Genomic DNA, 15691 nt, shown 5'->3' with positions numbered 1-15691 from the left:
ATTTGCATTAAAAATATAAAGTATGTCCTGGAGTGTATTTATAGAGACCATAATTTCCAAACCGAAAATCAGACTATTGGTCTACAGAGGATTGTTCCCTCTGATTCGTGAACCTGTTTATATAAAGAGCCTTCCAAATGTACACACGCAGAGCTGCATTTGCTTTGTGCACGTCAGGGATCTCCAGGATTACAAGAAAGCGGGTGGCCCCAGGGAACTGGGCCAGTCAGTGGGGTTTCCCAGTAGACACTTGTGATCATGCCATCTGTTAAGTTGCAGCCACCCTGGGCAGGGTGAAGTTTTGGCCCAGGTTCCGTGGGACCAGCCGGCTTCCCTGCCTTCAGTTTCCTGGACATCCAGGTGGGAGTCGGCTGCAGCTGGCTCGTCTCTGGGTCACGTAACCAGACACTTGATTTCAGAATCACTGTTGCTTTAAGAAGATGTGGAGAAGAATTCAGGATCGGTGGTTCTCTTTCCGTGGTCTCGTTTCAGGTTCAAGGTTGAGGGCCTCCATCGGATGTCATCCTCCGGCAGATTCTTGGGGCCGTTTAGCTTTTTAATTTTCCATGATGAACAGCTCAGACTTGTCAGATGTTTGCTGGAGACAGGATGTCAGCACCTATTCGCTCTCTGCCCTCTTCTTTGGAATGAGAGACTGGCGGCTACAGTCAGGCTAGGCCGGGGCCTCTGCTCCTGGCACTGTGTGTGTGTGTGTGTGTGTGTGTGTGTGTGTGTCTGTGTTGGAGGGAGCAGGGTTATTCTCGAGGGGGCAGCCCTCGCTGGAAAGCCTTTCTCCAGTTTCTCAACAAATACAGAGGGTCGTCTGGTCGGTGGGAGTGGGCTGACCTGGTCTACAAGTGAGCTCTGAATCCAGGCTGTCCTCCACCTGGAAACCCCCCTATCATCACAAGGTGATGAAGGACAACTGAGTGGGGATTCAGGGGGATCTTGGCAGGACGGGGGGTCCCCCTGCTCTGGCCTCTGGTTTTCTGGTACCAGCACCTCCTTTGCCTGGCATCCCAGGCCGCCCAGGGCCCTTCTGTGGGGTGGGGGCCAGCTCCATCTCTCCCCCCGTGTGCTGTTGCTTTAGGACCAGGACTCAGCTGAAATGGCAGGAATCCTTCTCGGTCTCGTACGGGGCCTGGTGTCCTGGCTGTAGGACCTTCAAGCATCTCTCTGCTCGGGGTCCCAGGATGCCAAGCCCCACTCAGGGGAGGAAATAAAACAGGGTGTTGATCTGAGGGGAGGGGCGTGGCGAGCCAAGTCATCAACCTCACCATGCCCCGTGCACCATCCAGGGTTAAGCACTCAACTTCCCCTGGTTGCCTCTTACTTTGACCCATCAGTATTATCTGAAAGAAATACCCTCTGGACTTAGAAATGGTGAGTCCTTAGAGAAGACCATCCTCCTGTTTACCTGGATGTTCTTAACTGTGGGACACTCACAGTTGCCCTTTCTGTGGTCAGCTGTAGCCAGACCCACATGTTGTGACCTTCCCTTATTCTCCCACAGTTCTCGGTCACGGTAATAGTTCCAGGAAGGCCCCAGCCAACCCCGTATCAGACCAGTAATCCACCCGCGCTGTTTTGAAAGTCAGAGGAAATAGCTGCTTTTAGGACATGTTGAATTTGCTGAAGAAAGTTGTCAGGAGCGCTAAATGAGAGGATGAAAGAACACTCAGAATAATGGAATTGGGATCAGCCTGACATCTGTGTCGCCCTAACTTTGAAAGCTATTTATACTTGTTCCGTAGCAGTTTCTGTGAGAAATTAGAAAGATACACAAAAGGGAAGAGGGAGCTTAGCAAATGTGGCCTCTTCATTGGAAATAGCTTCCAGGCAAAAAGGAAAAAAATCCTTTGCTCACCGGTTGGCTGTTGAGAATCCACGCAGCTTTCGCATTGTTCACAATTTGGTTCTGAGAATAAAAATGATGTATTAAAGAGTAGATGAAACCTCAGTTGCCATTTCAGTGGTAGAAAATAAATTTGCTTTTGGCTGTTAAAACTGAAATAAATCAATAGAAAAATGCAAGCCTGCCCACTTTCAAGTCAGCAGTTTTTGTGTGTGTGTGGTTTATGTATCTTTGGATCAGTTATGAAGCCGTGGAACTGTTTAGGGAGAATGTGTGTGTGTATATGTGTGTGTGTGTATTTATGTTATATATATTTACTTTAGAGTGTTCTCATCTGATTTATTTTTCAAAATCATGCAACAGATTTTTTTTTGTCTATTCAACCTATCCTTTTTATAAAACAGCTTTAATGAGATGTAATTCACATGACATAAAATTCGCCATTTAAACCATATAGTTCAGTAGCTTTTAGTAGATTCACAGATGTGCGCAACCAGAACCATGTTTTCTTTTAGAGCAAGTCTTCATATTAAAAGGAAACCATGTACCTATTAGCTGTTAGCCCCCTATCTTCCTATTCACCTCCCCCACCCTAAGCAACCAAGAATCTACTTTATCTCTTAATTTCTTTATTCTGGACCTAAGATGAATGGAATCATATAGGATATGGTTTTTTGTGTATCTGGTTTCTTTCACTTAACATCATGTTTCATGGTTCATCTATATGGTGGCTTATATCAGTACTTCATTCCTTCATATGGCCACATGATATCCCACTGTATGAACAGGCTACATTTATCCATTCATCTGTTGATAGAGTGGTACCACTTTTTGGCTCTTAGGGATAATGCTGCTATAAACATTCATGTACGAGTCTTTGTGTGGACATGTTTCCATTTCTAGAATTAAATTTTTTGAGCTATCTTTACTTGTTTTCCATAATTCATTTACTTTTTTATATGCTCTTCTCCTGGCCCTAAAGGAGGACTGATTCTCAGATGAGGTTCTGATTTCCCCTGACTTGTCTGAATGTTAGAGCTTGCAAAGGCCTTCAGGGGAACATAGTTCTGCCCCATTTTGCAGATGGAGAAACTGAGGCACAGAGAGGCCACACAGAGTCAGGATTGAATCTGGGTTTTCAGAGTCGATTCAGTTACCCTCAACATTCTCCCTGAGCCCTTTTACTAAGCGGCAGGTCACCCTCTTGATTGGCTGGGGATGGTAAACGCAGGCTGGTTGGGCTGACAGACGGTGACCACCTGGCCCTCGCCCGCTGTCCTAACACCCTCTGACCTGCAGAGGCCCCGCAACAGCTCATCCTCCTCCAGCTGCCAAGCGAGAGCTGCAGCTCGTGGCTTGTGGCGCCAGTGCCTCCTGAGTTCTTTCCCTGCAGCGGCAGGAGGCCAGCGCTTATCCGGGGAGTAATTAAATTAGGAACCAATTCAGAGAATGAAATTTTATCTGATCTGGCTGAGCCCATAAACACGGGGCTGTGCTTGTGACTCCAGGGTGCATTATGAAGTTGATTTTTAAAGAGGCTGGGCCACAACAAGGAAGGAAACGCACAGGGCCAGCCGGCAGCTCTCCCGGGCAGGGGTGCTGCTGTGGCTGGGGGTGCATTCCCGGGTCTTGAGCCGAGTCCCCAGGCTAGCTTTTGTATTGTGACTGGAATGTTCTCGGCGCTTCGGAAGGCTCACCTGTTGAGATCCTCCTGGATCCATTTCATGCTCTTAATGTTGACACCGCAACGCACCTCTATAACTACATTCAGAGGGAACTTTGCCGGAAGCTGGTTGGTTCTAAATGCAGGTTCTAAATCTAAAGCCCTATGGGGCTTTTTAAAAGAAAACACATATTCCAGTCCTGCGTGAGCTCTTCAGGAGTGGGTCCCAGGCGTCTGTGTATGTGTATGCTCGTGTGTGCGCTTGTGTGTGCACGTGGGTGCTCATGTTTGCACGTGGGTGCGAGCGTTAAGCTCTTTAAGATGGAACGTAGTAGTGATCACAGCTGTTCTTCTGAGAAGGATTTCCAGTTCTTCTGTGGCAAAAATGGGGGCCGGTAACCTGCAGAGATCTCAGGAGCGAGCCTCTTTTATCCTCCGTCTGTCCTTGACTGTGACTTTCTTTGGGGTTTTTTTATTGGATTCCCTGGATGTAGCTAGCATACGTGTTCTATCACTGCAGCTTCCGTGGGATGTTAGCTCTGGTTTTCTTTTCTGCATGAATGGCCCTCATCTCCACTAGGGCCCAGCCAGAGGCCCAGGAGTCACCTTTGGCCTTTAGCATGTCGCTGCAGGAATTACCTCCTTTCCGTCTCTGCCATCAGAAGGTTATTTGTCCCTTTAGGATAGGAGGTGTGTCTTATTCAAGGTTATATCCCCAGGACGCAGGCCATGGGAAAGAACGGTTGGCTGGACGGACAAGTGGCTGAAAGGAGGAAAGGCAAAAATACGCTGAATCCCCCCCTTGATCCTGCAGCTTGGCTCAGGAAAACCATTTGGGAGCCTGACCCTTCATCTTCAACTCTTCTGACTCAGGCTCTGCCCCTCCTTTAAGAGTCACCATCCAGTGATGGAGGACCTACTGTGTGTCCAGCGCTAAGAGCTGAGACTCTAGCAGTGACTTGACAAACAGGGTCCATCTCATAGACAGATTCATAAATATCAGAGAACAGATAATAATAAGTGCTGCATGTTAGGAGGTGACTGTCTGGGTGATTGGAGAAGGCCTTTCCAGAAAGGTGACGTTTAAGCTGATTCTTGAACGACAAGAAGGCACACGGTCTATAGCTCAGAAAGGGCATCCCAGGCAGAGGGAACAGCCAGTGCCAAGATCCCAGGAGGGGATCAGTTGATGGGATGGGATTGGGTCGGTCTGGGAGAGCAGGTCAGGGAACTTGGTTTATAGCACACTCGGGTTGAATCAAGTGTTCTTTCATTTCCCTTTGAACATGTTAGTCGTTCAGTTATGTCTGACCTTTACAACCCCATGGACTGTAGCTCACCAGAATCTTCTGTCCGTAGGATTTTCCAGGCAAGAACCGGAGTGGGTAGCCATTCCCTTCTCCAGGGGATCTTTCCGACTCAGGGATCGAACATGAGTCTCCCACTTTGCAGGCAGATTCTTTACCATTTGAGTCACCAGGGAAGCCCATTGGGGAAGCTCCTTTACAGCTTCGCTTTCTCATTGTCTCTCATCTCTGGGTGAAGAACCCTTGTCCCGTGCTGGGCTGGCCTGCAGCTGCTGTGGTTTCAAAAGGTAGGGCTAGTGAGAAGCAAAACCCCCATCCTTTCTGTGAGCTTGTGAGCAGAAGCTATTTTTATGTAAGCACATGCTTGATGGGAGAAGTCTTGGGTGGGCAGCCGAAACCGCACTCATGAAAACAAGACTGAAATAGTCCGTGAAATCCCAAAGATGAGTATGTGGCTGTTCACTTGAGTTTGGTGTTGACTCCAGACAGCCTGGTTCAGGGAGAGGGCACCCTTTGGAGAGGGACCGGGGCATAGCAGTCTCCCCAGCTGGTGCGGCCCCTGCCTTGAGCCTTGCTTTCTTCCCCTGACCTTGACCAAGTCCTATCTGTCCCTCAGGACTTGACTTCCTCCGTGCCCTCATGGGGAGGTTCTCCCCCCCCCACGGCTCCCCACACCTGGCCCTGATGTCTTGATATGTTGATAGCTTGCCAGGAGTCCCCTTAATCTTTTGGTACTCCTGGATTCTGCCCATAATTTTATTTTAGTTTTTTAATTTGAAGTAATTTTAGACTCATAAGAAGTTGAAAAAATAGCACAGAGTTCTGTGTACTCTTCAACCAGCTTCCCACAATGATAACATCTTACATAACCACAGAACATTATCAAAACCAGGAAACTGACTCAGGTACAATCCCATCACTATGCTACAGACCTTGTCTGGCTGCCATCTAATTTCATTAAACCTAGGGAGCCCCAGCCCTTTGGAAGCACCTTAGAATTTCATGAACTTCAGTGTTGTCATTTATCTTTTAGATTGTTTTTGGATCCCTCCCAATTGGCCATCAATTAAATTAGTTTTTATCAGATTAACAAATTCTGGAAGACCCGTGGTTTATGCGTTTCATGCCTCTGTGTGCCCACCTGGAGCTTTGTAGGTGCCTCCTCCCTGGGTATGCGCACAGCCTTCTTCTCTAGATCTGAGAGACTCTCAGAGACAAGGAACCTATAATATATAGAAAATACTTTGGTAAAATGGAGAAGGCAACAGCACCCCACTCCAGTACCCTTGCCTGGAAAATCCCATGGATAGAGGAGCCTGGTAGGCTGCAGTCCATGGGGTTGCGAAGAGTCGGACACAACTGAGCAACTTCACTTTCACTTTTCACTTTCATGCATTGGAGAAGGAAATGGTAACCCACTCCAGTGTTCTTGTCTGGAGAATCCCAGGGACGGCAGAGCCTATGGGCTGCCGTCTATGGGGTCGCACAGAGTCGGACAGGACTGAAGCGACTTAGCAGCACCAGCAGCAGCAGTTTGGTGACATGGGCTTCACTGGTAGCACAGTTGGTAAAGAATCCACCTGCAATGTGGGGGACCTGGGTTCAATCCCTGGGTCGGGAAGATCTGCTAGAGAAGGGATAGGCTATCCACTCCAGTATTCTTGGGCTTCCCTTGTGGCTCAGCTGGTAAAGAATCCGCCTGCAATGTGAAGGACCTGGGTTTGGTCCCTGGGTTGGGAAGATCTCCTGGATAAGGGAAATGCTACCCACTCCAGTATTCTGGCCTGGAGATTTCCATGGACTGTCTAGTCCATAGGGTTGCAAAGAGTCAGACATTACTGAGCAACTTTCACTTCACTTTGGTGAAATAGAACCCAGGACAGGGAATTAAGAAACTTGAGTTCTGATGATAGTGACCTACATTTGGGTGCTTAGTATGTGCTAGGTTTTGCATTATTCCACTTACTCTCAGCAACCTTGCGACAGACATGATTAACACCCCCATTTTACAGATGTGAAAACTGAGGCTAGAGAGGGTCACCCTACCCAAATTTTGGTAACTTATGAATGATAAGAGTTGGGACTTGAACCCAGGCAGTCTGACTTCAGAGGTCGCTGACTTACCTTGTGGGGCTGCCCTCACTTTTTCAGGCCTTTACACTTCTAGTTCCTGTTCTCACTGACTGCTCTGTGTCCTCAGGCTGCTTACTTGACTTCTTTGAGCCTCTTTCCTCATCTGCAACACGAGGGACTTGACTGAGAAGATGTCATGTCCCTTCCATCTTTGAATGGTGAAAACAGGTATACCAGTAGAGGAGGAAACACTCCAAAGATCTGAAGGAAATTTCTACCCTGTGCCTTGTAGGTCATTTTCAGGTTGGGAAGATTTCTGCAGCCTCATGTGGTTTGATGGGGAACCTCCATTCCAATTGAATTATGCTCCAGTGCATTTTATTTTTTATTGTTTTTCATCGCACTGCATGGCATGCAGGATCTCAGTTCCCCAACCAGGGATCGAGCCTAAGCCCCTTGCGGTGGAAGCACAGAGTCCTAACCACTGGACTGCCAGGGAAGTCCCTTGCTCTGGTGTGTTTTACTTACACCACATACAGACTGATTTCTTCAAGATGCAAAATCCCCATGCAGCCTGCTATGTCTGAAGCCCCTACTTTCAGCTCTGGGTCAGAGTGATGCTTGTAATAACCAGAAGATGCTGTGTGAAGCTGCTCCTGGTCAGCCTCACGGGCAGCATGAGTTACCAGATGCCACCAGCATGAGATGCGCAGATGTTATCAGCTGATACGTAATTGATTTGGCATCCTCTGTAAAGGCAGGTTAAAATTAAGCTTGTTGGTAAATGGTGTTTAAACCTCGCTGTCTGGGGACGAGTGGCAAAAACTAACAGAGCAAGGCACTTGTGGAAGGGCTTGATTTTTTTTTTTCCAGATTGTGGAATGAGTTCATCCCTCAACTATGGTAAAGATTTTCCTATTTAAAGGGGCTGGAAGTGTGTAAGCTTCCGATCATAAATTTCATAGGAGTGCCTGTGAGATGGCTAGACTGTGGGATGGCCGTGTAATCACATTAGCTTGATAAATTAAAGGTCCCCATATTTTTTAAATCATCAGGCCGAGTTGCATTAGAGTAGATACTGCGATGAATCAGAGCTATGATAAATGGGCTTGTGGAAACTCCTGGTATAGAATGGAAGGTACTAAGTCTGCAGTGATCCTGGAAAGGTCCCTGCTGAAACCAACGATGGGATTAAACCCTGGGCATCTTGCCATTTTCTAAGTATCCATTTGTATTGATATTTAATACTTTGGACTTCCCTGGTGGTTCAGCCGGTAAAGAATTCACCTGCAATGTGGGAGACCTGGGTTCGATCCCTGGGTTGGGAAGATCCCCTGGAGATGGGATGCAAACCCACTCCAATATTCTTGCCTGGAGAATTCCATGGACAGAGGAGTCTGGCAGGTTACAGTCCGTGGGGTTGCAGAGTCTTAGCTGTTACATGTACCAGGAATCAGAGAAGCTCTTTGGATGTGATTTCTTTCCCTGTTGTATTACTCTTTCATTAACTCTAGAACTGGCACTATAATTTGTAGACCTTAGTACAACATAAAAATGCAAGCCCCTAAAGGATCTGCCTGCAGTGCAGGAGACCTAGGTTCAATCCCTGGTCGGGAAGATCCCCTGGAGAAGGGAATGGCTACCCACTCCAGTATTCTTGCCTGGAGAATTCCATGGACAGAGGAGCCTAGCAGGCTATAAATCCATGGGGTCACAAAGAGTTGGACATGACTGAGCAACTAACACTTTATGAAAAAATTATTAAGAACTTCAAACTGGGCTTCCCTTGTGGCTCAGCTGGTAAAAAATCCGCCTGCAATGCGGGAGACCTGGGTTAAACCTCTGGGTTGGGAAGATCCCCTGGAGAAAAGAAAGGCTACCCACTCCAGTATTCTGGCCTGGAGAATTCCATGGTCTGTATAGTCCATGGGGTCACAAAGAGTCTGACATGACTGAGCGACTTTCACTTTCTCAAACCAGGGAGAGCAGAGCATTAACCAAGTGCCCCTCTGGGCACCAGGCCCCGTGCGACTGCACAGGTTGTGGCCCAAGGAGCTGGCGTGAGATAGCTTGTGTCATGCCCACCCTAGACCACCTTGACCTACAGCAGCTTGTGTACACCATAGCTTGTGAGTACCAGGAGGGCCGGGCTGCGGCCGCATCACCTTGGTTTGCTCTGCGGGCTCTGGCGGGGTTCCTGACCCCCTTCATGCTGAGGAGAGACTTGCTGAGATCAATTGGGACACAGAGGGATTGCCCTTGTCTGCTAGTGGGATTACATGTGACTTTCTCAGAATCTGCACATCAGAAATCTGGAAAAATCCACCTTTGGGCTCTTCAGAATGGACGGCATGAAGACCAAAACTCCTACTGTCTGCAGCTCAACTTGGAGAAGAATTCAAAGCGTTTCTGGACATCTCACAATGGTTTATGTGTGTGTCTATTTGCAGCCCCGGGGCCTCGGTCCTTAGAGAACCAGCCGCATCCCTCTGGACTTTCATCTCTGGTTGTCCCCAGCTTGGGCTCTGCCCTGCCAGCTGAGTGGAAGACCCCTGGAGAGAGTCCAGGATTCCAAGGCCACCATAGGTCAGCCTCGTCATTTCCCAGCCCTGGAGTGAAGCTGTGGAGATGGGAGGGGGTGGACGGCGCATCCGGGCGAGGAAGCGGACCCCGGCAGCCGAAGCCTCTCTCCTCAGGAGCCAGTGGCTGCTGGGCTTGGAAAAGCCCACTTCTTTGTGTGAAGTCTTTGTTCTCTCCAGCGTGTTGAGCTGGGGCTTGTACGGGCTCAGTGGGTGCCTGTTTCCTCTTAGAAGCCAGTGGAGAAGCGGAAGGTAGCATCCCCGGGCTGGCTGCCAAAGGGAGGGGAGGTTCCAGCGGAGGAGAGCTGGGACTTGCCGGGTTTACATTGGAACTGGAGATCTTGAATGAGGATTAAAGTTATTTTGTACTCAGGGAGGAGGCTGGAGCTTGCTTCACTCAGAATCCCTAAGGACAGCTCTTTAGAGCCGTGTCTTGGGGCGGTGGGGGAGGGGGCGGTGTGGAGAGCTACTGTGGATTCCCCCCTCTTTTGTTCTCAGTTTGTACAGAGGTCACCAGGGGTGTGAGCTCAAAGGGAGCCAGAACGCCATGCTCGCCTTTCATTGTCACAAGCCTCTGGGTTTGAATGGGGCTGCGAAACTCCAAGAAAGAAGCCGTCTTTAATTCCTGTCCTGGCTGGGGAGGAAGAGCTGCTCGGCAATCGGAGTGGTTCTGGAGGCCACGTCTACCCTTGCTGAGCCCAAGACAGTCTGCAGTACCTGGGTGTCCGGAATCACATCCTCCCATTCAAGGCTGTGTTCATCCAGGACTTAACTCACTCGGGAAATGACACGTTATCGCACCTTGGTCTGCAAACAAAAGCTGATTTTATTTATTTTCCTTGTGAAGACATCCGCAGTCATTGTTTTTACTTTGAAAAGAAAAATAACTGGAAGAAAAGCCCATAATATTTTTATTAGCTGGTGTGGGACATTTGGATACCTTAAATAATAAGGTTGGGTTTAAAACTATTGGGGAAAAAAATCTTGATGTGTAAACCAAAAAAGAGAGAGAGAGAGAGAAACCCGAAAAGATGAATATGCAGAACCTCACAAATCCCTCTTACCTCTGCAAAACCTCACCAACACTGAAGTGGCCGGGATCTCATCTGTGGGGTCCACCCACTGTGTCCATGCCTCGCCCAGCCACACTGCATGGAACCTGCTGACGAATGAATCGGGGCCCAGATCCCTGTTTTGGGCTGTGAGCTGGCTTTCTTGGACGATGACCTCAAATGGAAGGACACTGTAAAGACTGTGGTCAGTGCTTAATGTCAGTCCGTCTCCCTTCCAGCCCTGAGAGGTAGGTAACCTGATCCTTGTTTGTAGAGAAGCTGATAAAGCTCAGAGAGGCTTGGGTAACTTGCCCAGGGTCAACCAGCTGGCCGTGGCTGGGCTGAGATTTGGTTCTAGGACTTGCCCCATGGCTGCACGCCACTCTTTCTACAGAAGATGTCAGGGAGAGGAAGAAAGGACACTGACCGACAGCCAGGTGTTGGAGATGCCTTGGTGTCCCCATTCTGAGCCTTAACTCACAGATGGACACAGACACGGAAACAGACAACTGGCTACCAGGGAGCTGGTGGTGGCTAAGACACGCCTGGTTCCTGCCTGCATGGAGATCGCTTTCTAGTGGGTGGACGAGACCCAAACGCTGAGTCAAGTGACTTATTTCAGCAGTGATGAGTGCCCTAAGGGAGATGAAGGGCAGGGGTGTTGCGTGCATGTGCCCATTGGTACACTGAGCAAGCGTGGCCAAGGGTCCATGGAGGTGTCAGAGAGTTCCAGGGAGTGATGGAGGAAGCTGGGAGAAGAGTAAGGCACAGGAAGCTCTGAGCCCAGAGAGGAGGGAGGGATGGCCTAGCAGGCCTCCTGGATGGGCACAGTCTGTGATGTTGGGACAGTGACAGGGGTGGTCATGGTGACCTTGAGTGACGTGCCAGGACCTGGGGCCTCTTTCCTTAAGGTTCAAAATGTGGTGGGCTTCTTGTCCCCTGGGCACCAGATGGGATTCCATAGTGACCAACTCTCTCCAGGATCAAAGAGCGTGTTCCCTTCTCACTTTAAAACTCATGGGCTTCCCTGGTGGCTCAGACAGTAAAGGATCTGCCTGCAATGCGGGAGACCTGGGTTTGATCCCTGGGTCGGAAAGATCCTCTTGGAGAAGAGAATGGCCACCCACTCCAGTTTCTTGCCTGAAGAATTCCATGGACAGTGGAGCTGGTGGGCTACAGTCCGTGGGGTCGCAAAGAGTCGGACACAACTGAGCGACTAACCGACACTTAGACCTCATAGCTGCCTGGCCTGCAGGTGGCTGCCAGGCTGAAATGGCCCCACGACATGGCCCAAGAGGACTGGGGCTTGCAGCCTCCTTGCCAAGTCCACCCTGAGAAGAACCCTTTAAGACCCTGGAAACCCTTAGAATCTGGGAATTGGAGGTCATTAGCCTCCAGACCGAGACATGGGTTGTAAAATCAGCCCTGAATGGTTATGAGCAGAGGTGGCTTTGGTTTGGTGCCTCTGAAAGGAAGTGGGCATCTCTCTGAGAACATTGTCCTTCAGGGTCAAAGCGAGAGAGTGGAATTGTATGGGCGCATTCATGCACGAGTCAAATTCCTGTGTGCCCTCTGCTTCTCTCTTAGTTTCTTATGGAACAGAAACCTACCACCACCCATTCTTTTTTCTTTTTATGAACTTTTCCCTCCCGTGGAGGAAAGCAGACCTAGCTGGAGAGCATCTGCAAAGGTTCACAGCTTGATGGACTTGCATAAACAGAACTTATCTGTGTAATAGCATCTCGGTCGAGTGTGGAAACCATACCCCAGAATTGCCCAGTTCCATTCTACTCACTGAGCACCCCCCACCAGCCCCCAGTCAGGCAAGATCACCATCGTCATCTCCACCGCCTCTGCCTGTTTTTTATACTTAATATAAATGGAACTATGTGGAATGTTCTCTTTTGTGTCTACTTTCTTGCGCTCAGTACTGCATCTGTGAGATTCTTCCCTGGTGTTGCAGTGTTAGTTTGGCCTTAACAGCCAGGGCTCTGAGCATCCTAATTCTAGTGCATGGCCTTGAGCAGCGTGAGGATGCATTTCTGCTGGGCATGGACCTACGAGTAGAATCGCTGGTCTTTGGGAAACAATGTGCTCAGTATCCGTACGTGTGGCTAGTCTTCCAAGGTTTTGTCCTGAGTACGGTTCCCACCAGCAGCATATGAGTCTCCTGAAAGATGAAATAAGAGCCTGGAACAAATATACTGTGAGACTGACGCCCCTTTGGTCCTCTCCCTGCAAAAGACTCTGGGGGATAACTGCTGACTGTCCTGCAGGCTTGCGTTGAATGAATAAACTGGGATCTGAGTAGAGAGAGTCCCTGTGATGCCCCAGAGAGTTGTCCCTCCCTCCTGGGATTCTGCACCCCATGGTCACGTTTCACTGGGAGCCAGTCTTTGTGCCTGAACTTAGGAATGGGGAAGAGCCCAGCATTTAGCCACTGTCCTTTGGGGCGTCATCACTGAAGAAGAGCCTCTAGGCTGATCCTTGAGTTGGAAATGGCTGGCCTGGGGTTCCTTCCTCCTGGAGCAGGGATGAGAAAGGAGAGCTGCCACCACTTAGATTTTATTTGCAAATGGGTTCAGTCCCAGAACCAACCGGTTCTGCCCACTCTCTCCTTGTGTATAGCCTGACCAGCCAGACTTTCCCCGACTGTGTTCAAGGCAGAGAAGGAACTTTTTCTTCCCACAAGGCTGATGTTCAGGGTGACTGGGGGGTCTAAAGCAGTGAGAAGAGGCAGCTGGCATTTCCCAGGTGTCCCTGTGTTCACACCATGGGCATGTTGTTGTCCATGATATGGACAGGAAACGAGGAGAAAGGATTCTAGAAGTCCTTGAATGCAGAGTCCTATGGGGCCAGCCCAGGCTGAGTGCCAAGGTGTGAATGCTGCCCTCGTTCCATCAGATTCCTAATTCACAGCAGCGGCTGTGGCTGCATAAGGGAGGCTTGGAAGGAAGGAATATCCGTGGCCATTGGCTTGAGGCTTGAAAGTGAGTAGGAGAGAGTGCCTACCTGCCTCACCCTGCCCGCAGTAGATTCTGCAGATCTGGGGCTGGGGTGAAAGCTGTTTTATCTTGTGCCCTACGGAGTCTTACATCCATTTTGGGAAACAGTGATTTCCCAGTGCCTTTTGTTGGGAGGCCAGGTAGGCAGAGGAATGAAGGAGGTAAGAAACAGAGTCCCCCTCGGAGGTCCTTGGTTAGGCAGGGTTGAGCTGGTGGGCTCAGGAGGGGCAAAGCTGGGCTCTGTGCTCAGGTGTCCCTTGGCAGGAGCTCCTGAGGGGACAGTGGTGTAATTGGTGGTCTTCTCTGCCTCGCTTGTTCAAAGTCAGTCACTCAGGTTTTTACAACCTGAAACCATACACTCATGAGTCCTGTGGTCTTGCTGGTCTCTGGGGAAACACCTGGCTCCCCACCCTCTGAACCCAGGCCTCAGCCCTGCACTCTGCTTGTCAGGGTTTTCCCTTCTGTCGCTGGGTGTGGAGGAGGCACCTTTCAGCCTCCTAGAGCCGCTGGGCTCCCCCACCCAACCCCGTGGGACCAGCCCTCCTGACTTCTGCAGGGTCACACCCTTCACACCCACAGATGGCATCTGAAAACTGCAAGGGTGAACCTGAACTTGGCAAGACTCTCGTGTCTCCTGGCTGTATGGTCTGTGTGGCCTTGACTGGTGCTCGAGCTAAACTTGCAGAATTCAGATGAACCTGATTCTCCCTGTGTTTGGGAGTCAGGGGATATAGGGAAGCAAGCGAGATGTTGATTTGGGAGTTTGCACCTTTGCCTGGTGGAGCCCGAATTTCAGATCACTGGTCTGAGGTGGGGGCCTGCGGGGCACGATACTGAGCTGAATGTCTGTGCAGCGACAGGGCTCTGAGAGGCAGAGTCCCCACTATGACTGGTCGTTTCCCACTCATGTCTGCTGGTGGCTTAGCCCAGAGAGGGACGTGCTCAGACCTGTGCAGACACTTTCTTCCCAGCTTGCATTTCTCCTTGCTCTGCCATCTTTGTGGGCTTGGGGCCCCAAATACCATCAGATCTAAGGCTGGAAATAAAAAAATGATCCTTTTTAAAAATTATTCGAATTTATGTTTCTTATTACAATTATCTGCATTCTTATTACAATCTGCAGTTATTTGCAAGATAAGGTCTCTTTAAAAGAATAATTATTTCCTCTGCCTCTCTGATTTTTTTTTTTTTTTGGTAAGAGTAGGGCTATCAAGACAGGTGATATGAAAGCAGAATTTTTAATAAGAGTGCAGTGATTCTTTTTCAACCAGCTTAGAAGACATTAAAATAAATGTAGGCGCTTTGATCTTCTCTTTCTGTACTAGAATATGAAGGATCAGTTGTTGCAACAGACAGCGAAGTAATTTGTTTCTGATGCATTTCAGAGAGCTGGCTTTCCAGAAGAGGCCAGAATGAAACATGGGATGGCATGACACAGACCAGACCAGAGACACACCCAATATGTTTACTAAACACAAGTCCTAAGAGCAAGTGGTAATAGGAATAATAGTAATGATGATGATAAATATAATAACGGTAGTGACCAACCAGTCAAGCACCTGGGAGTACCAGGCTTCTTGCTCAGAGCGTTCCATGGTCATCTCAGTCCTCTGTGCAATTCTGTTAGACTAGACATTATGGTCATCACCCTCTCTTTCCAGCTGGGGAACTGGAGTGGGCTTGGGGTCAAGCTGTGGGGCCAGGACAAGGACCCTGGTCACCTGGTTGCCCTCTGTGCTCATAGCCACCTCCCTGCTCCCCAGGAACTCCTCATAAGTGGCGACTAGTCTCCACCACCATTGGCTCTGCCTCTGACCGCCCCCCAGCCCTCCCTGCCACCAGAGGGGGTGAAAACTGGAGGCAGCTACTCCTGCAATGAGCCATATGCTCATTTTTTGCCTCAGTTATTTCAGTAATTGAGGCAAAGGTTCTGGGAGTTTGGACATTAAGTATCTGGATAATTGCCTCAGTACATCATCTTCATTTTACATGTTTAGACCCAACCTTTAATGAAATTTGAAAACCCAGCTCTACCTGGAGAAGCAGTATTACTTTCTATTTCTAACTTTGCCCAAAGTAGCTGATGGGTTTGGCTTCTAGTTATCAGCTTCATTGCCAACATATAACCTCCTCCAAATGCCCTGTTTGTCAGACTTG

At 49.2% G+C, this 15691-nt stretch overlaps 1 protein-coding gene across 17 annotated transcripts in view; it reads left to right on the top strand.

The window, feature by feature from the left end:
* Positions 1–15691, top strand: part of CHST15 (carbohydrate sulfotransferase 15) — an 80840-nt gene that overhangs the window by 9313 nt on the left and 55836 nt on the right. Inside the window, exons 3-4 of one of the 17 annotated variants that reach the window (XM_069566805.1) lie at positions 9349–9484; positions 9976–10777. The exons of 15 other annotated variants lie outside the window; for them this stretch is intronic. The gene's annotated coding sequence lies outside the window, so the exon portion shown is untranslated. Of the gene's footprint in view, positions 1–9348; positions 10778–15691 lie in introns of those variants that run through there. One more of the 17 variants, XM_069566806.1, reaches the window with a different exon arrangement.

Source organism: Ovis canadensis, chromosome 22 (genome assembly GCF_042477335.2).
Source record: "Ovis canadensis isolate MfBH-ARS-UI-01 breed Bighorn chromosome 22, ARS-UI_OviCan_v2, whole genome shotgun sequence".
Lineage (NCBI taxonomy): Eukaryota > Metazoa > Chordata > Mammalia > Artiodactyla > Bovidae > Ovis > Ovis canadensis.
This window is presented reverse-complemented; position numbering and strand designations above follow the sequence as displayed.